General features: G+C 36.6%; 1 protein-coding gene and 1 long non-coding RNA gene across 4 annotated transcripts in view; one reads left to right on the top strand and one right to left on the bottom strand.

Moving 5' to 3' along the window:
- RAB3C (RAB3C, member RAS oncogene family) overlaps positions 1-27,443 on the bottom strand; it is a 265,300-nt gene that overhangs the window by 172,426 nt on the left and 65,431 nt on the right. The gene's annotated exons all lie outside the window — the stretch shown is intronic.
- LOC144313431 (uncharacterized) lies at positions 349-25,539 on the top strand. 2 transcript variants are annotated; one of them, XR_013379079.1, is made up of 7 exons: positions 349-598; positions 1,550-1,630; positions 15,052-15,195; positions 15,305-15,562; positions 16,372-16,458; positions 24,200-24,268; positions 25,219-25,539. It is a non-coding gene; the product is annotated as an uncharacterized LOC144313431 (long non-coding RNA). The 2 variants fall into 2 exon arrangements; XR_013379080.1 differs by having other exon boundaries at positions 1,521-1,630.

Raw genomic sequence — 27,443 nt, 5'->3', positions numbered from 1 at the left:
TATAGAGCTATTATTAATAGGCTAGGCATAAAAATAGCTTAAGAGCAACTTATTTAACATGGAAATCTACTTCTGCAAATTATCATCAATAATGGCCTCTTATCTCATGATCAATTGTTATCCTTTTTAAATGTGGCAACTGGGTTTAATAGTGATTACAAATCTTATTAGTTACATCACTATTTTATAACCTAATGGAACTGTAGTAGTCAGAATCATTGGTGGTCTATAATTAATTGCACTTCCCAGTACTCATGCCTTTCTATAGCTTATGTCACAGAGCTGGGCTTGTGACATGCTTAAATTACAAATGCAGCAAAATATCCTTGCACCACTTTACAGCCTAAGTGTTAAGCAGGTCTGCCAGCTTCAACTTTGTGCCTGGGGAGCCCTAAGTTGCCATATATGAAGCTGGATGGGGTGCCCTGTTTAGAGAGACCACATACAGAGAGCAGGAAAAGGAGGAAAGACTCTTAGACTGCAGGGAGGAAAACTAAGGCCAACAGAGAAACTGTGTCCTCACAGTTAGGACCCCAGTTGAGTGATTCCAGCCAACCCCAGCTGCCCTAACCATCCTGGTTGAGGTGTCGTCAGGCATGTGAGTACAGAGGCCATTCTGGACATACCAAACCAGCAAGCATCATGTTGAAAGAGACAAATCACTCCCATCATACACTGTTCAAATTTCTGACACATGAAATCATGAGAAAGAGTAAAACATTTTAAGCTACTTTGTTTTAGTGTAGTAGGTTACACAATAATAGATAACTGAAACAGGACTGTATTCAGCTACTATTGTTTCATTTTTTAAAAATAATCATTTCAAAGTTAAAAAAGTTCAGACCAACTCAAATAAATACAGAATTAATTAAGGAGAAATATTTATTTTTAATGCAGAGGAATGAGCCGCATATAGAGCCATATAGCATTCTGGATAGTTTCCCAATAATCTTAAGGCCTCTTCTAGAAAAAAGTGTGAATTTAGAAAAGTCATTCAAATAGGAGGACACAATTTGGATGGCTATACATATATCTTTTTTCCTACTGCATAAAACTCAAAGAATACATTGTAAAGTATTTTAGAGGAATGGATAGACTAACTGTCTTCTCAGACCAGAGATTCAATAGAAAGATCAGGAAACCTTTATATTCTTTACCATTTTGCAATCTATTTAAATTTATTTGGGTGTTTTATTGATATTTCTTTGTCTTTGATTCCATGAACAGAAATTAAATATGGACATATTTGCATCTTTGGTTATTAATGACAATAAGTTGATACTACTCAGAAAATCAGTAGACATAATCTCTTGATGGATTAGTGAGGTCCAAGATGTATTTAATTTAGTTTCACTGTCTTTGTAAGTTTAACATTAATAATTTGTTAGTACTCTTTGGTGAATTTAATATATATTCTCTATAACAGAAAATAAAGACAGTTGACATTTATTGACCTTTTTCTGTATGTCAGGCATTATGCTAAGCATTATACATAGTTTACTCTCACTTAATCCTCACAGAAGCTCTATGAATTTGATGCTATTTTTAGTCCTGTTTTTACAAAGGAGAAGCTGAAGCCCAGAGAAATTGAAGGTAACATGGCTACCATGAGCTGAGACCAGAAGTTCAGGTAGGACATTTGATTCCAGAATTCCTGACCATTGTTATATACTAATGCTTATATGAAGATAATGTCATTTTCTTAATATAAATTTGATATGAATATCCTATCTTGTTCCCTAGTGCCAAATTAATGTTTCACAAAAGACATCTAAAACTGATGGACTCTTGGCCATCAATTTCTACAATTTACTCATCTTTGGATTGAGATCCTATAGCAACTTAAATCTTTCAGTTACATAAATGTGTATTTTGTATTCAGTTAATTTAGAGGGCATTCCCTAAAGTAATAGTGCTCAAGATAAGATATTTTACAGATGTTTTATTAAAGAAAATGATGTATGGTCCAGGTGAGTTTATGGTTATATGGTTATGTCTGTTCTAAGATTTGTGTTGTGTGAGCAGTTAGAATCAATGTAGCCATGTAGCCTCATGGTGAAGAAAAGGCCTTCATCACCCACTTATCTATGTGATGGAGCAGGTACAAAATTATTTCTTAAGAAGAATCATGCTCTTGTCTCTTTGTGCTCCCTTGGCACACTTCAAGTGGAGTGGAAATGCACTCTCTTCAGATTATTACTTTTAACTGCTTCCTCAACTTTTCTGAGAGGATGCACTCTGCTCCTTTCTTCAGATAACTATTAGAGTACATTGCTTAGTGCTTAAGTGATATCATAGACCAACTGCACTCCAGATTCTTATCTAATCCTTGGCATTGAATATTTATCAAACACTCAGGAGTACAACACAACAATAAGGGAGGATATCCTGAAGGTTGTGAGATGTTTTTAGGAGAGAAGAAGAGCAAAAACCTGTTGTATAGAATGTTACATTACATTAAAGTTTTCATAATTCAGTGGTATAAAATGGTTGCCTTTTAAAAATGGAAGAAACTGAATCCCCAGTACAATAAAAAAAAGACCATGCTTACAACTGATAAGAGTTAAATACATTGCCAAATATCAAAGCCTGCAATTTAGAACTGTCTTTGACCTATTCTGGCTTCTGGAGATACTTCTATTCATCTTAAAGAGTAAGGTAGGGGAGGTAGGGCTGTTCCATGGTATACATGGCTGCCATAAAGAATATGCGATTGGGTAAAAACCTTTAGCCAGCAAGGCTCAGAGCTCTGAGCTTAAAAGAGGGAGAAGTAAATGGGAAAGTCAACAAAATTGATAACCTTTTTTATGGAATTAGTTCTTTTATGGGAGCTCTGGAGAGAGCATGAGAATGCTCAGCTCCAAGGTCATAGTTAGAAAACTCTAATCTCTAGCTGACAGTAAATAAATTATTAAAAATAGCTTTCAGCACCAAAAAAAAAAAAAAAAGATTCTAAGCTTTTCTATAGAAACAAACATTCCATCCTTTCTAATGCATTTACAAAAATTAATTAAAATAGATATGTTGGAAATAGCTTATTTAACCCAAGTATCAAAGATGGTTGATAAGTGAGAAAAGGTGAAATAAACAGAGATTATAAACCAAATAGAACTTTAGCAAATCTATTCAGGGACTTAGATCAGAAATGTTTTCAGTGATCAAAGTCTAAGACTTGATAAACTAAAGAACACCAAATAATACATTAGTGACTACAAAGGATACCAGTACATCTAAATGCCCAGCCACATTTTTTATAAGCATATTTTAAACTTATACATAGGATGAGCTGCAGTAACATGTGAATTAGGCTCATTATACTAAATGTAATCTGGGCATTATTCTTTCTACCTGACTTGGGTCTTCTTATTTTTTTATCTTCTACCTCAATTTATGCCACATTAATTTAGACTAGAATTTACTAGGTGCAGTCTCCTAACTAACATTAATAAAACCACTATTTCTTAACTGCAAGAAAACATGTTAAGTGCCACACCACGCGTATTATTACTGCAATGTTTATAGAGTTTTATTTACTTACAATTAATTTTCGTTGTTGTTGTCGTTTTAGTACAGAATCAGTTAACTCCATTTTAAGCATGATTCTAGCTAATTCATATATGAAAAGAAACAGTGTCAAGGAAGAAATCAACTTAAATGAAACTCCAGCTGTCTACCATGTACTAGCACTAGAAATAGAAAATAGAACTTGATTTTAAAATGAGTTCTGGCATGGTTCCCTCTCCTCTAAAACTTGGCATAAAATATGATTTGGGGAGTGAATGCACATTTTGCGAAAACAGCAGGTTATTTTGGTATTTAGTGGGTGGACAAAATGAGCTGCAATCATTTCAACAAGAGCTTCAACTCATGAAGGTGACAAAATGATCTTTTCCTAATAAGCCACGCAAGAAAACAAAGATGACTATAGTGCCATTATTGTTCACTGGAGAGCTGATGGTTGGGATTGCTAGCAATGCAAAAAAAGTTATGGAGCTCTTGGTCAATGGTTGAAGTCCCTTAGAGATTTAAAACTAAAAGACTGTGTGTTTTTAAACTGTATTTTATGGAGCCATTGGGCTTATTTTAAAATTGGTAGTGTTGTTGGGGAGATCTTGCTAAATAAATGAAGGCTTCTCTTCTCCTTCAGTTGAATGTTTTAGTGGTCACTGGGCTGGACAACTGCATGAGTCAAAAGGTGACCCTGTTGTTTATAAATTTATTTCAAGATGAAAAACTGACAAGAGTCTTTCTTCTCCTCCCCATTTAAATAGGAGAGCTGGTCCTAAGAATTAAATTTGTATTTCTGTGGGCATGTGTGTGTATGGGAGAGAGAGTGGGAGAGAGTGAATGACAATCAGAAAGAAGCATAACAAAGAGATAATAGATAAGAGATAATAATAGAACTGGCAGGTTATAAAAGAATTGTTGATATTTTTGTTAATTGAATCTAAAAAGGAAGACATTGAAGGGCAACTATATTGTTGTTTGAGTGTTTATCTTTGACATTATATACACAGTTAATTACATATGTGATTCACATAACATAAGATAGCTAAATTAGAGGATTTGGGCACCAACATTTTTTTTTTTCACTTAAATTGTATGGATAATTGTCTTAGTTTCCCCTATAACTTTCATGGCTAGATAAAAATTCTATTGAAAAGTGGCTAGGATTACGTCCTTAAGCAAAAATGATTCAGTGTAACATCTAACTTTGAAGGAGAAAAAGAAAACTGGAAAGAAAAAACATTTACTTATGTTGTTCAACCAGCATTTGTTGATAACCTACAACTTGCCAAGCACCTAATTAAGTCCAGAGGATGCATTAGCTATGTCCCCGCCCCTATGGGATTCATAGATGTGGGGCTACACAGAGTTGAAACAATTCCCTGAATGAGACAGGAAGCTGAATTATCTGATAGTAAGCTATCCTGATACCTTCTTCTCTCCTAACTTTATCCTCATAAGAATTTTTAAAACTTGTTTTAAAACAAAATGTCACTTTGGTAAGTCTTTCATTTCATTAACAAATTCTTCATTCCCCTCTTTTCACCTGCCTGAAGAGTATTTAACTTTAGTGTCAAGAAGTGAGCACATCCATTGGATATAAGCAAATCTGATTAGGATCTTATGCATCTTTTATGAGAAAAGTTTTATTTTATTGATTAGATCAGCAAAAACAGATGGTGTTCAAACCATCTCCCCCTACCCTTTCTTTCTACTCCCTCTCCTCCTTTCACTCCATTATTTATAAAATACCTCGGGTGTCTTGTCCTCTTTCCTTCTTGATTTTTTTCTGCACAACTTGCCACTTCCAGGCATCTGCCCTCCTTCCTCTTATCTTAAGTGACAATTTTCTCAGCCTAGAGAAGCACCGTGACACAGTAGAGTGAAGAATGAAACCTGGAAAATCTGATTGGCTGTCTGCACACTACCAGGAACTTCTATGCAGTCCCAGGCCTGCAATCACTGGTTTCTCCCTGCAATGGCCTCCTCAAGAGTGTTCTGCTCCTATGGGTAGGGACTCTGTTGCTCCCTGGCATTTGTTTGGGCCAATCACCTCAGTTCTTTGGTGTGGCCTTTATTGTTGTTGGCTCAGCTATACAGTAGGCCTAACATAGAAGACAGTAAACAATCAAAATGAATTTCATCAACTAGCTCTTCCTGAAGGACAGCATGTGATGGGTAGTGTTAATAACTGCTACAAGCAATCTCAATGGCAAGTCTATGCTTTCATAGAAGTCAGCAGATACAATGTAAGCTCCTTTTCTGTAGATACCTAACCCAATCTCCCACCTTCCCCTCTGAGACTTTTGTTTTTCATCTTAATAAATGTCCATTTTTATCATAGTCACATGTACACTTTATTTAAAAAACTTATGGGATCCCTGGGGGGCTCAGCAGTTTGGCGCCTGCCTTTGGCCCAGGGCGTGATCCTGGAGTCGCGAGATGGAGTCCCACATCGGGCTTCCTTCATGGAGCTTGCTTCTCCCTCTGCCTATGTCTCTGCCTCTCTCTCTCTCTCTGTGTCTCTCATTAATAAATAAATAAAATTTTTTTTTAAACTTACTATGAAAAAAAAATAGTCCAAGTTCTCAATACTCCATATAACTTCAATCTAAGTACCATATTTCCCAACAACATGTTTTCTTGCTATTTCTAATTGGTCAGTTTTAGACTTTATTTACTGGCTTCCTATTTTAAAAGAGGAGGCTTGAACCCAAGAATACCCTCACTTCAACTTATTTTCCCTCCAAATTCCCAACAAAATTGCAGTAAAAGCATAAACTTTCACTTAATCTAATGTTCTACTTTACAGTAGTATAGCTATGTAACTGTCTTTTAATGTTGAGAGAAGAGTAACTTTTTCTTGTTCATCTTTTAGGCTTTTAGAAAGCTTTTAGGCAGTTAATAATTTCTTCATGTCTCATTTGCATCATCATTGATAGAGTCACGGTTAATTCTTTCTTACTACGCCATCAGCCTTTTAATGCTATTTTTATTTGGTTGAACACATCAGATAATCTATCAGACTATCTCCTTCACTTCCACTTCTTGTGGTACCTGATGTTTCTAAGTCCTGAGATTTTCCAAGTTTCAGCAGAATGAATCTACCCTCGCCTTGTACCTGAGACACAGGTCCTGCCAAGGAGTCAGTTACCACTCCACTAGGGGCTTCTCCTGTTGCAGAATTGTGTATCATCTTCATAGCCTTTCCTGTTCTCTTTATCTCTCATTTTACTGGAGGTTTAGAAGTCAGAGGAAAGGAGTATCTCTATTCAAGCTTCTCTGTTTAGCCAGAAGCCTTCTTCCTATATTCTTCTGTATTCTATACTGTATGACAAATTATTTTACAATCTCAAATTTATTGTATGTGTAATTAGGCCCCTCTGGGAACAAATTGGATGAATATGTTTTAGTCAGAGAGGGGAGGTCTGATTTTAAGATTTCAAAAGTTATGCCTAGGATGCACCATAAGAGTAGGCAAATGACCTGGATTGGAAGGTGAAGGTCACTGGCCCTACAGAGGTCAAGGAAATGAGAGGCTAGCATGTTAGAAAAACCTTGAGGCAAGCAGAAGTTTGTGGAAACGTGTTATAGCAGCAACAGGAAACTAATACAGAGGATAACTATTTTCTTCTTAATTGCTTGGCAGTTGTGTGTGTGTGTGTATGTGCATGGGCATGTACGTGTGTGTGTGCAACATACAAGCATTCAGGTCATTCTTTTTTCACAACTTTAATATTGGTGAAGTCAAAAAGCGTGTTCTTTATTAATCATTCTTGATCTGATTTCTGGGCACTGTAAGTTTTTCTTCTTGGTTAGACAGCCTGGCAAAATTACTTATTTTTCTTTAAGTTCTAGGATCTCAGAGGAAGGTTCAGTGGCTCACTTTACAAGGAGCTAAATTGCTGGTACTGTTTTAGGGTATCTCATTTTCTCTATTGGGGGAATTTTTATACTTCTCATTCACAAATTATATAACTCCTTCCCTTTTTTGATTCTCTTATTTGCTATAAATTAGTGCCACATTTTCCTGACTACCACTTGTAAATAAAGCCAATTTTCCTGTTTATTTCAGTTTATAAGGCTGTAGCCATCCGTTATTTAAAATATTCAGAGGAATTTTAGATTCTGAAAGAAATAAGCAGAAATTTGAATTACACAAAAATCTGCTGACAAACTGAACCTCTAAAAGACTGAGCTCAGCACACATTTCTTGCCGAAAATCAAACATTCTGTTTCCTAAAGGATATGTTTGCCATTCACAAATGCAGAAGAAAACATTCCCTCTGCTTATTTCTCTGTGCAAAGAAAAGCCTGTATGCATTTGCTGAATAACTCACATTTGAGTTCTCTGGTTCTGATTCTGGTTTTTGAGCCCAGAAGCAGCATTAAATTTGAAGCTAAAATATTCAAATACCATAAAGACCATCCAAAGGCATTCTTCTCAGGGAAATATCTCCTGAAACGATGTGAACTGGAAAAACTACCTTTGGTCAGAGAAACAAAGGGCTATGAGACTATCAAGAAGCAGAATGTGTTGTTCCATGTGAAAAAGGCTTAAATAGTAGAACTAAAGTGTTCTAGCTGAGAATACAGGCTTAATACATAATAGAGCTGTCTGCCTCATAAATACCGAGGCTTTAATGCACCAAAGAGTGTGTCCTCAATCAGGACAAAGACTTCCCTTTCAAGGGAGATAGATACTGTTCAGGCTACTGAGAGATGAAAGAGCTAAAGAAAGTATCCAGTTCAAAGTGTGAAGAAGAGACTCAAAGTCATCAATGAATCTAATGAAAGCCACCTAGGCATTCAAGTACTTCCAGGTCCCCTTAGTCATATACCCATCCCACCCTGAGTATTCTCCTTTCCTCACTCTTCAAGGTCCCTCCTTGTTTAAGTGCCCGACAAGATGTCTCCTTGCTCTGGCAAGGACGGTGAGGGGTGGGGAGAGTAGGACAGGGGCCACAATCTAACCATCTAGGAGTCCATCAGGTCAGGAAGCACATATTAGCCAGGATCTAAAATGATACGGCTCACCAAGCAGAAAAAGAAAGTTGAGTTCAGACACACAATAGCCTCTCCTGGTTATATAGGTTGTTTTGGTTTTTTCCTATTTCCTACAGTGAGCAAAGACAGAAAAATAGTTTTTTTAATAAGAATAACCCTTTTGAGTCAATGATGAAGGAGCTCAGCATTATTCATATTTTTTTCTTAATGATTATATCAAAATTGGAATGACTCAGGTTATTGCTAAAATAGAGGATGGTTGCATTTAGATTTTTACTCAGCTTAAAATAAATCTCTTAGAGAAAAAAATTGCAGTAATATAAGAAGTATTTGTTTCAAAAGTTAACACATCAATGTTTTTCTCTGAAACATGCAGGGAAGATCATTTTAAAATACAAAAAAAGCAAAAAAAAAACCCTTTTTCTTTGTTTTGCTGAGAGATGAGTTCTTGACATAATTTTTTCCTAATTACTTTCCCAAAGTCAGTAGCTTATCTTGTCACCTTATACAGTGAAGCTTCTTCACTTAAAGAAGCTTATCAATTATCTGGTTGACTCTATGTACTATCTCTTTACTTATTTATTACTATTTTTCCATGTACTCCCTTTAAAATACAGGTTAGTGACTATAATCACTTTGAGCATGAATATACATTATACTTTTTGAATTGCAGCTGTTTGCAGTTTAAAATCCCAAATATGTATCTTCTGTTTACCAAATATCAAATATGACCCACATCAGTTTCATTACTAGCCATCAAAACTTAGTTTACAATAGTTTCTATAACATGAAAAAATATTTATGAATTTAGCATTGTGAATTAGGATTCTCTAAGCTTTAAAATTTAGATGGATCAACAATGATTTTTACCATTGCTGTAAAACGTTGCTCATAAATATTTTTGTGGGTTTAAATGGCTACTTTTAGGCCTTCTCCCTTATTGCCCACCCCTAACATACATACACTGAATACAAATACACATACATACCCCAAATAATCTAGCTACCACCTCCCAGTAAGAATAGAAGATATCTGTCTTATAACTCAGTCTTCATATAAACAGAAAATGTTAGTATTTCTTTAATCCAATATCCTTGAAATCGCTATGGCTTTGGGCTTTGTTATTTCTCTAGCATTTCTTCACAATTTGAGATCCAAGGTTTAGATAGCCCCTTATCATTTCAAATATTTAGATAAGCTATTATCTAGTCAGAAAGGTAAAATTTTATAGTTAACTGATGTGATTTTATCTAGAAGACATTTATGGAATATCTGCTTATGATTCAAGTACTTTGCTAGGTTTTGCAGAGGATAGTATAATGGGTAAGACATTGAAATTAGCATTAACTAATTCTTTGGTAAAATATCAAGGCACATCCTTATCCCTACCTTACTATTTATACCAAAATAAATTTCAGGCAGCCCACAAATGGGAAAAACAGACAAACAAAAAACAAACAAAGAAACAAAAATGATCAATTCAGCTTGCTGGTCATCTGAAAGTTCTGTAAGAAAGGACAGTTTTAATAAGTATGGAGCAGGTTATGGGTTGAACTGCTCCACCCTCCAAATTCATATGTTGAACTTCTAATACCCAGTACTGCAGAATGTAACTTTACTTGGAAATAGGGTCATCACAGATACAATTAGTTAAGCTAGCTCCTATTCCAGTATGACTGGCATCTTTATAAGAAGGGAAAATTTGGACACAGAATATACACAGGGAGAATGCCATGTGAAGATTAGAATTATACCATCATAAGCCAAGAAACTGCCAGAAGCTAGGAAAGAGGCCTGGAAGTGATCCTTCCCTAGTGCCTCCAGAGAGAGTATGATTCTGATGACACCTTGATTTTCGACTTCTGGCCTCCAGAACTGTGAGACAATAAATATCTTTTGTTCAAGTCAGTTTGTTTCCAGTTTGCGGAAATTTGTTATGGCAGCCCTAGTAATCTAAGAGAGAGTGAGAAAAGCCGTTTTAAGCAAACATAAAATCTAGAAGCCATATGGCACAAAAGTAGACACACAGATCAATGAAACAGAAAAATAAACACACAATTATGTGATCAATTAACCTTCAACAAAGGAGGAAAGAATATATAATGGGAAAAGGACAGTCTCTTCAACAAATGGTGTTCAGAAAACTGAACAGGCTACATGCAAAAGAATGAAACTGGACCACTTTCTTACACCAATCACAAACATAAGCTTAAAATGGATTAAAATCCTAAAACCATAAAAATCCTAGAAGAGAGCACAAGGAGTAATTTCTTTGACATCAGCCATAGCAAGATTTTTCTAGACATGTTTGCAGAGACAAGGAAATAAAAGCAAAAATAAATTATTGAGACAGCATCAAAATAAAAAGCTTCTGCACAGCGAAGGCTACAAAACTAAAAGGCAACCTACTGAATGGGAGAAGATATTTGTAAATTATATACTGATAAAGGGTTATCAAAATATATGAAGAACTGTTATAACTCAACACTCAAAACACAAATAATCCAATTAAAACTGGGTATAAGATAAAACAGACATTTCTCCAAAGAGGACATACAGTAGACACATAAAAAGATGCTCATCATGGGAAATGCAAATCAAAACTATTATGAGATATCATTTCACATAGGTCAGAATGGCTAAAATAAAAACCACAAGAAACAACAAATGTTGGTGAGGATGTGGAGAAAAAGGAACCCTCTTATACCATTGGCAGGAATGCAAACTGGTACAGTCACTGTGGAAAACAGTGTGGAGGTTCTTCAAAAAGTTATAAATTGAACTACTCTGTAATCCAGTAATCACACTGCTGGGTATACACCCCCAAAATACAAAGACACTAATTCAAAGGGATACATGCATCCCTATGTTTATAGCAGCATTTCTACAATAGCCAAATTATGGAAGCAGCCCAAGTGTCCACTGATAGATGAATGGATAAAGAAGATGTGGCATACACACACACACACATACCACATTCACACATTATTTTTTATGGCCAACTAATATATATATATATTTTTTTTTTAAACAGCCATAAAAATGAAATCTTGCCATTTGCAATTACACAGATAGAGTTACAGAGTCTTATGCTAAGTGAAATAAATCAGAGAAAGGCAAATACCATATGATTCCACCCACATATGGAATTTAAGAAAAAAAATAATAAATGAGAAAAGGAAAAGAGAGAGAGACAGAGACAAACCAAGAAAGAGACTCTACTTAACTATAGAGAACAAACGGATGGTTACCAGAGGGGAAGGGGAGGTGGGGGGAACAGGTAAAATAGGTGATGTGGATTAAGGAGGGCACGTGTCATGATGAGCCTCTGTGATGTATGGAAGTGTTGAATCACTATATTGTCACCTGAAACTAATATAATACTGTATGTTAGCTATACAGGAATGTGTTAGAGCACTATGGAATTTCCTTGGTCCTTGACAGAGATGGAGTGAGGGAGGTGTCAGAGAACACCTTAGAAAGAGCAACCTAGGTCTCCTGGGGCTTGAGGACCACAAGGACATTTGCTTTGAGAAGGTCCTAAAAGCAAAAGGCTAATGGGAGCAAGCTGCTTGACAGAGCAAGGAGCCAAGCTGTGTCAGGAAAGTGGTGAGGACAAAGACGTCCTTGGGCCAGACGGCAATCTCCTACAAGAGCCAGGCTTGAGCTGAAGGGAAATGAACCCAGCCCAAGAGCCTGGAGGAGAAGGTTGATGCTGGCTGAGAGGTCACCAAAGGAGGAAACCAGATGGTGAGGAAAGGATTGCTAAAAGTTTAGAAGACACATTCATCTAAGATTCTCCATGAGGAATAATCTCAATAGGAATCTGAAAGTTGAAATGATCAAATCCAGTAATTTGTGTCACAATGGTTGGAGGTGCTACTGACTTGGGCTCTGATTTTGTCTTTGGTAGTTATTGGCTTAAAAGGCCAAAAAAAAAAAAAAAAAAAAAAAAGGCAGGAAAGACAAATGGCCTCTAGTGGGAGATGCTGACGGGTTGTTGGGAAGCACATCTTCTTCTCTTTTCAGTGTAACTGTGATTCCAATTTGCTATGCTTGAATGCCTGCCACGTGTGGAAATGAAGCAATGGCAAGGCTTTCTGAGAAGAAAATTTAAATAGCAGATGGGAGAATGAAACAGAAAATTACAATATACAGAAAATTTTAAATGTATCTTTACAAAGGAATCTTAAAAATGTTTCACGAAAAGTGTTATTACAGAGGTAGGAGTTAAGTAAGGGAGTAGCCAAGGAGGCACTGGTAGAAATGAAGAAAATAAGGTTTGGAAGGGGAAAAATGTTTCTCTCTTTAAGAGATATTTCATGTCATCCAAAATTTAGTCTCAAGAGCCTAAATTAGTAAGCTAAGGGATGGACACAAAGCCGTTTTCATGGCAAGGTGTCGTAGAAAGGGACTTACTGAGCATGAGATAAGTTTGTGGTTGAAGCCAAGCTTGTGGGATTGAGCATGAGGAAGCTACTCCGTGTGAGCGACATGTAGGAGCAGTGGTGAGAGGGTTTTTAGGCTCAGTTCAGAAACCTCAATATGATCCTGAATGAAGGTGCTGGATTCACCACTAGGTCTGAGGAATGCAGTCAGGGGAATCAACTGAGCTTGAGTTTGAGCCCCAGGAAAATAAACGAAGCTTCATAAGGTCATGGTGCTTTGGTTGTTCCCCATGTGATTCAGAAGTGAGTTATACTTCAGATTTGTAAAGCTTTACTTTTTAATGAAGATGTTCCATCCTAATACCTCCCCAAGTTCCCAAGAGAATTCAAATCTTTAAAGACTAACCAAAGAGGTCTTATACTTTCTATCTTTACCACCTTTGGTGTCCTAAGTCTATAATGCACTTGCATATCTTCTAAAACAGTGCAACCTACAGGAAAGATCCCTATCCATTAAAAATACACTCATTACTCAACGTAAAACACCTTAACATGTATGCTGAACTTCATGTAATTGGAAATTAGGTTGTAGCGTTAAATATTGCATTATTGTATTGTAACGACTACACAGCCTCCTGTATCATCTCCAGTTGTGTACAGCAGATATTTTTGACAGTCGCCCATGTATTTTCCACCTGGAATGAGTAGAAAACATGATTTCTTGGCCTTAGACACCATTTCCCACTGTTTTCTCTTGTGTAGGAGAAAAAAAACCTTTCCAAGTGGCATCTATTAGACATTGTTGATTTATATTTAACCACATTCCTTAAAGAGCTTTCAATTAAAAACCCAGGACTCGCCATATTTACTGAAAAACATATTAATATACATTTTAAAAAGACAAAGCAACAATTCAAGTTCTAAAGTTGTTGCCTGAAGAATGAGAAATTATGCCTTGAGGTCCTAAACCTATGTGTAATATACATGAGGATGATTCACATAGAACGTATATATTCATTGTTCTTACTAAATAATATTCATTACAGCACATGGAATAATCTCAATCCTGATCCCAAGACATGATTTCTAAATTCTTTGTTTAGATTCTCTCAAATGTTTATTAATAATTCTGAAAAAGTCCCATGCTTTGCATCTCAAATCCAAGAATGTCCTTTAATAATTCATTGATTTATGTCATCTATAAAATAATTTCTCTATAAGTATATATTTCTTTGATTCTGCATTTCTGGTGTGCTTGTGCCAGTGCTGGAGAAAGTATTTATATTTTATAGCAGGAATCATGACTCCTCTTTGCATTACCTCTAAAATGCCTCCAAGTTACATCAGACAGGATCAGGTTGTGACGCAATTGAACCTTGTCAAAAAGATGCAGGTTAAGTAAAAAGTTTCTGAACCTAACTGAAATTTTTGATTCTCTTCATTTGGGAACATAATGTAAGAGAATCAAACTCAAAGCCCCTTCCCCCTACACACATACCAACCAAGTGAATAACTGAAATTTTAAAGGCAACAAGGCAGTGAGAAGAATGTGCTTTAAAATCAGACATCCGTAGGTCAAATCCTATGAATCAGACCAACTTTAATCCATTGTCAAGAGGATTGGAGATAATATGTATGTAATCAGTTTGTTGAGAAGAAGAAAGGAACAGATTCACTTCCATTTTCCAAATAGGGGGAGAAACTGTGAACTGGATACCAGATGAACATTTTGTTTTGGATCAGGTTAGACTTTCTAATACCTGAAAGTTATATTACTCTAATACCTAAAACTGATCAGAGAATTCATGGAAGCTAACAAATATCACACAAGCACAAGGATAAAGATATAAACAAAGCATATTTTAAGGACTGTAGGTTCTATCATGTCCAGTCTATTCACCAAATAGATTTCTCAATGCAAAGCACCATGCCTAATGCTGAGAATACAAGAAACACTCAAAATTTCTTTCTCCCCTGCAAAGAACCCAATTCCAATAACTTAATAGGTTTATTAAAATTAAACACTAATACATCCTGGGGAGATCCTTGGAGATTGCTTAGAATACGAGAGGCTATAACAGGCGAATAACTGAATGAGGAGGGAGTCCAACAAATAACAATTATTATATATAGTTTAATTCTCTTCTAGCACATACCAGTGCCAATGAGGCATAGGAGGACCACAGGCTCTACTGAAACTAAGTGGGTTGTGTTTCTTCAAAGCATTGACATACAAGAGACCTACACCAAAGAGAAGCTCTCTAAGAAGAAACAAGAATGATAGCGCAACAAGGTCAAATTTGCCACAGTTTGACTCCTTACCCATTTCAGTCTCAAGAACTAAGGAATGTTTAGAGATAATATGACCTTTGAAAACCATTGTCCAATTTCCTGTTTTACAGCTATGGAAACTGAGCCTCAAGGAGTAACTTGGCATGTTGATGGTCCAGCTGAAGGAACACAGGACTCCTTACTCCTCATTTAGATGCTGTTTTTACTCTATCCCATTGTTCTGAAAATGTTGGAACATCATACCTTTAATGCATTTTGTTTTAACCTGCAGCCCCACTTGAAAGCTCTACAATAACACATCTTTACCACAAAGTTCTGACATCAGAGCACCAAGTTTATTATCCACCAAGCTGAGTAAAGAGCAAGTGGTGAGTATATAAATAATCCCTAGTTAACATTGAAGTTATTTCTAGGAGCTTTCTTACATGTATCATATCATTATTTTTCTCATGTGTTTTAATTCACTTAATTTCTCAACTTCTGGTAGATGTATTCTCAAAATTTCTGATTAACAGTGTATTTCACTACCAGCTCATTTCTTATGAAAATGAACTTGCAAAGATTTTTGGATATCAGCACACATAAAAGCAGATGAAAAGTTAAGACTCAATTAAATTTGAGTCACATAAACTACAAGACTCATTAGTATAAATCATACTTTATTTTGAACTCCTACCCCATTAGTGATCTATATGTCCATAGCCAGGGGGCTGATAAGAGAGATGGAAAGGACTTAATTAAAAGCAAATGTGAATGAGGGGAGAATAAATATATCAATATTCAAGGGTGCAATTTTTTTAATGGGTCCAATTTCAAACTATGTAAATTTTGGTTAAATGTCTCAACTGGAGGAAAATACACTGGAAATAAGCAACTTGCTCTAGGAATCCCAATCTGAAATACACAATTCCTTTACTCCTACAACAGAGTCATTATGTGTGCTGGCTACAGAACCAGACAGCTTCTGTGAGGTCTCACTCTGCTTCTGGCTAACTGTGTGACCCTGACCAGGATATTTACCTTTCCTGCTAATCAGTTTATTCATCTTTCAAAGAGGGATAATAATAGTACCTACAGCATTAGAGTGGTGTGAGAACTAATATTTTTTTCATCAGCATTTAGAATAATACCTAGCCTTAATAAGTATCAGACTCTTGGTAATTACGATTATCTTCAGAACAGAAAACAACACACAATCAATCAAGAACCTACTGCTGATTGGTCATGAGGAAGAGGAGAAGGAGCACTGAATAGGATGTTGAAGGTAAATGACTTAACCAGTCACTTGGTGCAAGGATAACTGGGGCTGAGAGAGGCTGTACTTGCTGAAACAAACAGGCGTCCAACTTTCCTCTGCTCTGTCCACCCAAAAAACATGTGATGGTCAGAGCTTTAGCATGATTTTGATTTCACAAATGTCATTTCATATTGAGTAGATATGGCAAATGGAGTGCACTCTGTGCCTCATCAAGGCAAAGTTATACTGAGCAGGATTTCTGACTTTGACCATGAAGTTAGCTCAGTTCTACAATGTAGTCAATAAAATAAGGCCCCTGCTATCACACAGAGCAGGCATAAGGCCTCTGCTTAACTTCCTTTCACACAGTTAAACATCAGGAATACGGTTTGAAAAACAAGAATCACAATTCTACATTATCCAGATTTTAAGGTGATAAATTCATAATTTGTCTCTGATAACATTTCCACATTTTTGGGCACATTTTCATGTGCACCTTTACTTTTTTTCTGTTGAAAATGCATAATTACATAACTTTGCTTTGAAAATTTGGCAGATCCTTAAGAGAGATTTGGCTAACTTTGAATATTATCACATTTAGCATAGCCCAGGAAGTCCAAAATCACCAAAAAGGGAAAGACAGTTGAAAAGAAATGTGTCTTTCCCATAGATGTTGAGAACAAATCACTTCTGTTGTTTAGCATTTTTTTGCAAATTATATCTGAGCCAGAGTTTTTTAAAAAATTAAGATTTATTTATTTTAGAGACAGAGATGGAAAGTGTGCATATGGAAGAGTGGGGGCAGGGCAGGGGGGCAAAGGGAGAGGGAGAGAGAATCTCAAGCAGACTCTGTACTCAGGACAGAGCCCAACACAAGGTTCAATCTCACAACCCTGAGATTACGACCTGACCCGAAATCAAGTCAGATGCTTAATGAACTGAGCCACCCAGGTGTCCCCACCAAAAAAATTAATCGATCCTTTGGAAATGTGCTTATTTAAAAAGTGTACACAGGCTTTGAATTGAGGGCTTTATCACTGACCCTCCCAAAGGATCCTGAAAAGGCATCAAGGGCTGTCTAGGTTACTAAAATTGCACATTAAACGTTTGAATATGCAAACATGATGGTATGTGATGGTAGTGCTGGTGGGAGAGGGGATGATGATAGTTGCCATCAGATTTTCAAAAGGTTTCATGATTCCCTCCCAGAAAAATAAACTAGTCCTGAGGATAGAGGAGAATGATGATCCCCAGCCATGTGAAATACGCATGCAGATGGTATAAATGGCTACATGTTGCCTCTCCTCCAAATTTTCAAAACAAAACAGGATGAAAACAAAATAAGATTATACTTTCCAGCAATCTCCAAACCACCCCATGAAAGAAGAGTTGGTTAGATGGAAAGAAATGTGAAGGGTTCATCTTCAATGAGAAGAAAAGGATGAGTTGACTCAAGGCTTGGTCTTGTCCTTATGAATGTATTTAGGATTGTGACAATATAGTGCTAGGATCAAGCAGAGATCACACATGATTCATCCATTTGAACCTTTTAATTCTGTGGAGGTCCATTCTATAGATAGAGAAAACCAAAGCACAGAGAGGACAAGTAACTTTCTCAAGATCAATTTTTAAGACTAGTTATCAATTGAGCTAGCGTGTGACCCAGGCATTCTGACACCTGAGCCAATGCACCTTAACATCTAGGTCTTCCTGCCTCTAGTGACACCCCAGCTGACCTTGGAAACTGAATTTATACAATCACTGTATAAATGGCTGAGGGAGTTGGCTGGGAAGCGGATTGAGTGTAAGCTAAGCCCACTCCTTTGTGCTGACTCCTCTCCACGTTCTGGCAGCCTCTGGGTGTGGTTTACTGCTGCTACTTGAGCTCTTTGAACACAAGGATTTTCTCTATTTCTGTCAAGGGGAACTGATGCCATATGTGACCACTTGTAGGATGAGGATTTGATTTTAACAAGAAAGACACATTTGAATGTCATCAGTTGCTTGAGCCTACCACTAAAGAATCTTACACATCTACTGAGACTTAGAATGTGAAAAAATTCTAAGGGAAGCTTTCATGGGAGACCCTGGGAGACTAGAAAGAAACTTAAGAATTAAGAGCCTCTAATTCTAGTCCTGGTTTTAATATTAGTACAAATGACTTCCACCTCCCCGCTGTAATGTTTGAACTTATAAACTGGTATATTAAGTCAGTTTAATACCCTGAGATCTTTAAAATTTAATGATTCTATGATTTGATCTTGATTATGCCTCATGACTCTATTCTTCACGTTGACTGAGAAGATACAGATTTGTAGACTTATGTGATCCTCTCCATATAGGGGACTAGGCTGTGGGATTCATTAAAACTATTACTTGAGGTTTAGTAATGATTTTGTGGGATACTCAAGTGCCAATGAAATTTACAGTCATTCTGAGGTTAACGAGAATTCCAGACTGATATTAAAATCTAATTTAAAACTAGATTCTCAATTTGTCTCCCAGGCTGCTAACCTCCTACCCCCATATCCAAGCTGCAAATAAATTCCACATAGTGTGGACCATTTCTTTGCAAGCTAATTTCTCCCTTTATCTCTGAGGTTCAGGTCAATTTGTTTCACTTAATGTTCTAATCACTTTTCTCTAAAGAGGAAAGGAAGGAACATGACTTAGCACAGACAGGCTTTTAAGGTAGACAATTGCAATAAAAAAAATTAATGAAACCATCTGTGCCACTGGGATACAATACTCATTTCAGCTTGTGCATGGGTAAGTTGTGTTATATACCGGTGGCATCGACAGTGGGGCTATTTCTACTCAAGCCAGTGTCTTTCCATAGCTTACACTCACATTACAAGAATCAAAACTGGTTCTGTTAGGGGAAGTTTCACATGATCTGAGCCTGGTGGGAGGTGGAGACGGATAATTAGAAATCAATACAATACACATAGGACAACATCACTATAAAGTAGGTGTTGAAAGACTATTTGAGAAGTTAAACCAAGTTAATATAAACAAATGTCAAATTTACCCCAGTGAATTGACACTGGCATTATTTAAGGTGGATAGTATTCTTTTTTAAGGCTATTTATTCTTCTTAGAATAAGAAGATATTTCTTTCGATAAAATGGAGACAATATACCTCAGGGGGCTCTATGGAGATTAAATGATACAATACATATAAAATTGTTAGAAAAGAAAAGTAACTGGCATATGTATGTATATATATATATATATATATATATATATATATATACATACACACACACGCAGTAAATCCTCAATATACGATACCCATTTCATCTGTTAGGGATTTTGTTTGGCTCCGTTTAAGAGGCACACCAAAGCAACTGCTTAACCAAATGAGTATACTTTCTTTATGCAACAGAAAGCTAGGGTTGGCAGCCAGGGGCTGGTGGAGAAGCTCCAGGATGCCAGGGTCCCAGATTTTTCCATCTCTTCATTTGGCTTTTGTCCCAATGCTTCCAAAGATGGCTCCTACACCTCCAGCCCTCCTAACTACATTCCAGGAAAGGAGTAAGAAGAAACGGCGAAGAGCAATATATGGGTAACCTTATCCTTCTATTTCTTTAAATCAGGAAGACAATAGGACAATGAGAAGCCTGCCTGAAAGACTCTAGGTCATGCCCTTTGGCTAGAATACAGTCATATGAATCTGCATATATTAAAGGAAGCTGAGAAATCAAATTTTATAAATGGGCCTACTGCTACACTCAATAAAATCTGCCTCCATTGTGAGGGCCACCAATAGGATATAAAACCAATCCAGTTGTCCTGAGTTCATGTTTCCCTGTTGGCAACGAAAAGGAGCGAACGGATACTGGGAAAGCAACTGGGAGTGTCTGACACGGCTTTTACCCCCTTATGTTTATATATATAAACATCACATAATCTATCTAAAAGCATCATATAATTTGTTTTCTAAGATGCATGGCAGTTGGCTGTCTCCTTAGGACAAAATGCGCAAAGGTTCAGAAGCAGTACAAGAAATCTTTGGCTCTGGTCTGATGTTCCACACGCATCACTACTTCAGTGATGCTTCCACGTCTCCGTTCAGTTCTGCTGTACCACTTTCCCCGAATCATCTCCATTATCCTATGAGTCACCTCCCACATAATTAGCTTCATGTTCATTAGCCGTCTTCCCAGAAGCAGTACTTTCTTCCTGCTTCTACTTCAGCTGAGTTCTTCAGCTGATTCTCACCTAATTTTTCAGCCACCTGGATTACTAGCAGCCCCTATCTCTCATTCTATGAGATCCCATTCATTCAATGGCTAGCTCTGGTCCACCCAGTGGGGTGCTCTAAAAGCTGTGGGAGCTTGTTAGAAATCCAATTCCTTGTGTCCCCCCCGTCCTCACCACTTGGATCTGTAGAATCAGAATCTCTGGGATAAGGGCTCAGGAATCATTTTCCCTCCCTCCAGCTTTATTAAGATATAATTAGCCTCAACATGACAATCTTGGGCTTTAACAAACTTTATGATTCTGATGCATGCTTAAATTTAAGAAACACAGTCTTTGTCCTGCCAGGGGTTTTCAGCATATCTCTGACCTTAACACTAAACAGAAATAGAGCTGCTCACACTTGGGGCAACCCACTCATACAGAGTAATAGCTTATCCACCTCTGTCAACTACCATTTACAAGCGGAAAATGCTTTAAATATTTCTGATTTAACTGTAATTGGATAGAGCATAGCTGGCTTGGGGAAACATGAACATTCCAAACATAATAAAATACAGTCAATTATATTGGGCTGTGTGGATTTCCTGAGGGACAATGAATGTCATCCTATACAATTCCTAACCAAATAAACATAGCTGCCTACTTTCTGATTCACACACACCTGTGTGTTGGAACCTGCCAGAAGCATTGAATTAAAATATAATACAGCCCATCATGTATTCAAAAAAATGTATTGCAGCTAACCCAGAGGAGTTTGCAATGCAAGGCAATAAAAAATAAAAAAGGTTCTTTGTGTCCTTCAAGAATTTAGCATGGGGTGTTGGCCTTCATGTTCCTCAGTGAAACATGCAAATTTCCCATTAACTACTTTAAGAGTTTCTAGCAGTATAGCTTTCCATGACTTCATAGGATTTCAGAGGAAATAAACGTATTCTTAAATATGTGAAATACAACCAAACGCCCTTTATTTATTCCTTATTTTAAGATACATTTATGGATAGCCTATAGCACGCAAGGCGCTATGTTGATATAATGAAGCTATAAAATAGATAATATAGAATTGAATAACCTCATGGAGAAGCAGTCCCAGAGCTTGCACAGAGAAAATGACTCTTTCAAAATCAAAGTCCATGAAGGAATAAATCAAGTAACAGCAATGGAATGAGTACATAGGTAGATTCAAGAGCATTTAATTGATCAATTATTACATTATTTCAATTCGAATCACTAGTACGATTCTTTGAAGTCCATAAACAATGTTTTGTTGCCTGGTAAAACCCAAGCTTTGGGGTAATCTAATATAAAGAAGTTCACAGTTGCTAATTCCTCAATAGGACAGCTTAAAAGAAATATCCAGAAAAACTATTTCAACTAAAAGGAGTTGCTAACAATTTTGTATGCATAATTTTCCTTAGATTGTATTCCCACATCTTCTGCAAAACATTAATGGCCAACAGGTATCATTTATCTTTTTCCTCACTCTTGATGTAGTATCCCCAAAGCACTACCACCCCACCCCATGACAGTAATATCCACTATCTGCCTACTACAACTAAATAATATATAATGGTTTTCTGTGTTAAATTTTACACACAAATTCTCTCATATAGATAGATATATGTGCTTCCCCAACTTGCTTTTCATTCACTCATTCATTCATTAATTTAATAACTATTTATTTAAAAATATTTGTTCCAGGTCCAGGGGATTCAGTAGTGAACAGGGAAGATGTGGCCTCTACCCTAATAGAACTTCATTACCATTTACTAAATAAATTAAAATAATATTATAATAGTAAATTTTATGTTATGTGTGCTTTATCCTAAGAAAACAAGAGTACAAAATGCTGCTATAGCATCAGGTAAGAATAAATACCCAAAAGGAAAATTAAGCAACATCAGAGAATGGAGAACAACGTGGGAAATGCTAGTGTATTATTTTAGATACAGTCGGAAGGTCAGCCCTCTTCTAAGAAGTGATATTTTACAAATGACATTAAGTGAGCAAGTGAGATTAAGGAGGTGACATGTGAGCAATTGTATTAAGGGAGGAGGTAAGCCATACTAAAATCTAGGAAAAAGAGAAGTCTAAAGGCTGCAAGCATCACATTCAAAAGTCCTGATGTGGGAATGGCCTATGAGTAAAAGAGAGATGGAAGGAAGTCACGTGGGGTTAGACACAAAGTCAGTTGGAGAAATAATGGTTAAGAAATGAGCTGGGAGGGGATGCATGAGGCCACATCAGGCAAGGACTCTGAGGCATCAGTGAGAAGTCATTGGATTCTGAGTGTGATGGAAAGCTAACAAACGTTTTAGAAGAGGAGAGTAATATGACTTCATGTTGTTTTTAAAAAATTATTCTTAATTTGAAACAATTATAGATTCACAGGCAGTCATAAGAAATAATATAGAGGCACCTGGTTGATGCAGCTGGTTAAGCATCTCTTGGTTTCAGCTCAGGTCATGATTTCAAGGTTGTGAGATCGAGCCTCGTGTCAGGTTCATGCTGAGTTTAAGTACTCAGCATAAATCCCTACAGATTCATCCAAATTGTTATGTGTATCAACAGTACATTCCTTTTTATTGCTGAGTCATATTCCATGGTATGGATGAACTACAGTTTGTTCAACTATTACCCCTTGAAGGACATCTGGATGGTTCCCAGCTTGGGGCTATCAAGAATCATGGTGCCGTGAACATTTGTGTTCAGTTTTCTGTGTAAACGTAAGTTTACATTTCTTTGGGATAAATTTTCAGGAATGGTGTTGCTGGGTCATATGTTTATTTTTTTTAAGATTTTATTTATTTATATGACCTGAGCCAAAGGCAGACACTTAACTGACTGAGCCACCCAGGCTCCTCTGTTTAATTTTACAAGAAATGGTCAAACCGTTTTCCAGAGTGACTGTACCATTTCACATTTCCACCATCACAGAATGAGAGGTGTAGTTGTTCCACAACCTTGTAAGCACTTGGCATTGTCAGCTTGTGGTTGTTGTTGTTAATTTTAGCCCTCTAATGCATGTGTAGTGGTATCCCATTATGGTTTTAGTTTGGATTCCCCTAATGACCGATGATGTTAAGCATCTCTTCATGTCTTTATTGGTCATCTGAATATCTTCTCTGACAAAGTGTTTGTTCAGATCTTTTAACCATGTAGCATCTATTTTTAGCTAATACTTATATTTGGATTAATCTTCCCCTTCCTGTTTCACCCTAGTAAATTGGGTTATACTGTGGTATTTTAAAGTGAAGTTCTTAGGAGGAAGATGACTAATGTCTTTGAAAGTTAATTTTCCAACAAATAAGAAAGAGATTTTATCCAAACGTCTTGGTAAAATGTGCTACAAGGCAGACTATCTGCCAAAGTTGGGTCTGCTAACACTATTCCTTTGATCTGAACTGATACTAATTTTATAACTCACATTCCTTACTGAGTTTGAGCTAGGCATTAGTCAATACCTTATCTTCACATATGCATTGTTTACAGATGTAAGATAAGTAAAAAAGCAATCACCTGGATATCTTAATTTCATAAAATTTGGTTTCTTTTTAATGTGAAGAAGAAAATCAAGCAAAAGAATGTCTGGATTCTGAACTCTGCATACGTTGCCTATTTAAACATAACTTCAGTAAGTGTCTATTAATTAAATACAGTGGAACATTCTGTTGCTAACTAGAAAAATACAGATATACTAATTCGATGATTCAGCCAGAAGAAACATAAACAGCTCTTTCTTCTTTCTCTCTTTTTTCTTTCTTTCTTTCTTTCTTTCTTTCTTTCTTTCTTTCTTTCTTTCTTTCTTTCTTTCTTCCTTCCTTCCTTCCTTCCTTCCTTCCTTCCTTCCTTCCTTCCTTTCTTCCTTCCTTCCTTCTTTTTTTTTTCAGTTTTCTTTAATATCGAGCATCCTGAACTTATTTGCTCCATCCTATTTTCCCTTGTGTAGACATACAGATTCTTTCTTTGTGGCAGTGTTTCCTTGAGGAAAGATTGTGCCACATTGTTTGGATCATTTTTTTAAAAATCTACTTTGTTGGGATAAAATTTACATACATTAAAATACATCTATTTTTGCATATAGTTAAATGAGTTTTGACAAGCATACACTTGTTTAACCACTGCCACAATCAAGAAATAGAGCATCTTCCCAAAAAACTTCCCTTTTGCCCCGTGAAGTCAGTTTGCTCCCGCCCCTCCCCCAGGCAACAACTGATCTGATTTCTATCACTATAAGCTTAGTTTTTGTTTGCTCTAAGATTTCAGATGAATGGATTCATACAGTATGTTCCCTTTCATATATGGCTTTCTTTGCTTCGCATAAGGCTTCTGAGATTATTCCAGTTTACTGAATTTGAATCTCAGCTCCTCTTTATGAGCTCTATGACATTTGCACCAATTACTTAAACTCTGTTTTTCTAGCTAAGAAATGATATGTGTACCTCTCTGTTGGGGTTGTTCTAAGAATTAATTGCAAGATGCCAGTAATTATTCAGTATGCTCAGTAATTATTTCAGTATGGATAAAACTAATATCATTTACATCACTGTATATTTTTCCCCTTACCTCTTCCTCCTACTCAAGGAAGAAGAGAATTCTAAAGATACAGCAAGTCTTAAGAGAGGAAATCAACAGAAAGAAAACTCCACAGTTTCAAGTTTTATTACTGAACAAAAATGCTCCCCTGAATTTCTACCTCCTTCTTCCTTGTCCCCTTTGGGCTTGAAAAAACTGTCAGCAGATAGCCCCTTCCAGAGCCCAGTGACTTCCAAGAAAACGGGCTCAATGTCCTTTTCCCCCAATCCAGACAAAGAGAATGTGAGAGCAGGACAAAGGTCTTCCAAGGGCCTTCTCGTAAAGGGTCAATGTAAAAGACTAAACAGGAAAGGCTTTTACTTCTAAAAAGGATCTCCTCATTCCGTATCTGAGTTCATCAAATGGGGAACTGGGGTGTGGGAGAGGAAAAGCAGTAGGACTGGATAAATATTTCCTCCCTGATTGTTGATCTCTAGCAAATGTCCACCTGCAAATACTGGAAAATGACTGAGAGTGTAGCTTCTGCTTGGTTTTTCCACTGGTTCATCCCCTTTTGCCCCAGGAAATTAATAATTCCTTTCGGGTTTTTGTATTTTGTCTTGGTAGGGTTTTGTTTTGTTTGTTTGTTTGTTTTGCTATGGATGGGAAATACATGTCTGATTAAGATGGATATGTATATTAGAAATAATATGGCAGGAAAAAAGTAAGATATACATGTATAATTTCAGATGAGATTTTGATGCATTTATTTACAATTCTTTTTTTTAAAGATTTTATTTATTTATTCATAAGAGATACAGAGAGAGAGGCAGAGACACAGGCAGAGGAGAAGCAGGTTTCCTGCAGGGAGCCCGATGCAGGACTTGATCCCTCGACCTCAGGATCACAACCTGACATTCAACCACTGAGGCACCCAGGCATCCCTTATTTATAATTCTTGAACCCATTTATTTTATTGAGTATAATGATATTTGCTCTACATAGCAAAATTCTAATGAAAAACCCTTAAGACATGACTGTACTTTAAGGTATACTTTAGTTTTTATCCTTTCATATGCTAATAAACATCCCATTGTTCATTTTCTGAAAGAAATGAAATACTCACAATTAAGACTTTAGTGGGACCTTTATAGGTGATGAATTTTAGAAGGATATGAACATTATCATGTTTTAACTTTGATAGTTCACATTAACCAAGTTTCTCTGAATACTTCTTTGTATCAGAGGTTATTTGTGTTCCTCTACATTCCCCCAGCTCCATGTATCCATTCTAGCTGGGTGCTATGACTCACTCTTACCAATGGAACGTGAGGGAACTATGTCCTGTCCATGGCAGGTAAGAGTGCATGTGCCTTCTCCAAGCTTTCTTTGCCTTCTGGTTAAAAACAAAGGAATCCAAGATGGTGGGCACAATAAGATAAAAGAAGCCTGGGTCTTGTGCTTCAAGGAGAGCCACACAGAAGAGCCACTCAACCTTCCTCAGACCATGACATGAGAAAGAAATAATACAAGAAAAAGGTACTTTGCATTGTCACTAAGATTTTAGGGTTGGTCTATAATATTATCATTAATTATTCTAAGTATCTGCTTCCCTTATCAGATTTATGTGATAAAATGGGATTGGTATTCACATACCCAACTCCACGAAACCACAGGCAGATAATCTTTGCAAATCCATTTACATCTTTATCTTATTGTTGCTTCTGCATGGGATAGGGTGGGGGTGGGTAGGAGAAAGGATAAATATAGTCTCAGGGGCTGTATAATCTCTTTTCAAATCCCAGGCAAGGCATAATGATTAGAATTTCCACAGGGACTGCCTAGATCTCATGGGTTTCATGTGATCTACCCTCCATAGATAGGGACAGAATATTACATTTTTTGTTTGTTTCCTCTGTTTTTTGCATCCCAAGGTAGTCACCATATTAAGCACTTAAGGCAAGAGATAATAATCATGAGATCAGTGGCCAGTGGATTAGAACCCATTTTCAGCTGCTCGAGAAAGAATTAGTTTTATTATTTCTTTCAAAGTCTAATATTGGCACATTTTGAAAGTCTTTTCTTCTTTTTTTTTTTTTTTTTTAAAGCCAGCTGGAGAAATAAAGCTTGATTCTGCCAAAGGAAATAGTAGACTAATTATTCTCCACTATGAGAACCCATGGTGTAACTAAATGTTCCTGCCTACTATACACTCTGGAGGGGTAATCTGTTATCTATTAAAAAAAAATCATGTCATCCCCCTTATTGGCAAACATGAGTGATATAAGAATAGA

This window comes from Canis aureus, chromosome 5, assembly GCF_053574225.1.
Source record: "Canis aureus isolate CA01 chromosome 5, VMU_Caureus_v.1.0, whole genome shotgun sequence".
Lineage (NCBI taxonomy): Eukaryota > Metazoa > Chordata > Mammalia > Carnivora > Canidae > Canis > Canis aureus.
This window is presented reverse-complemented; position numbering and strand designations above follow the sequence as displayed.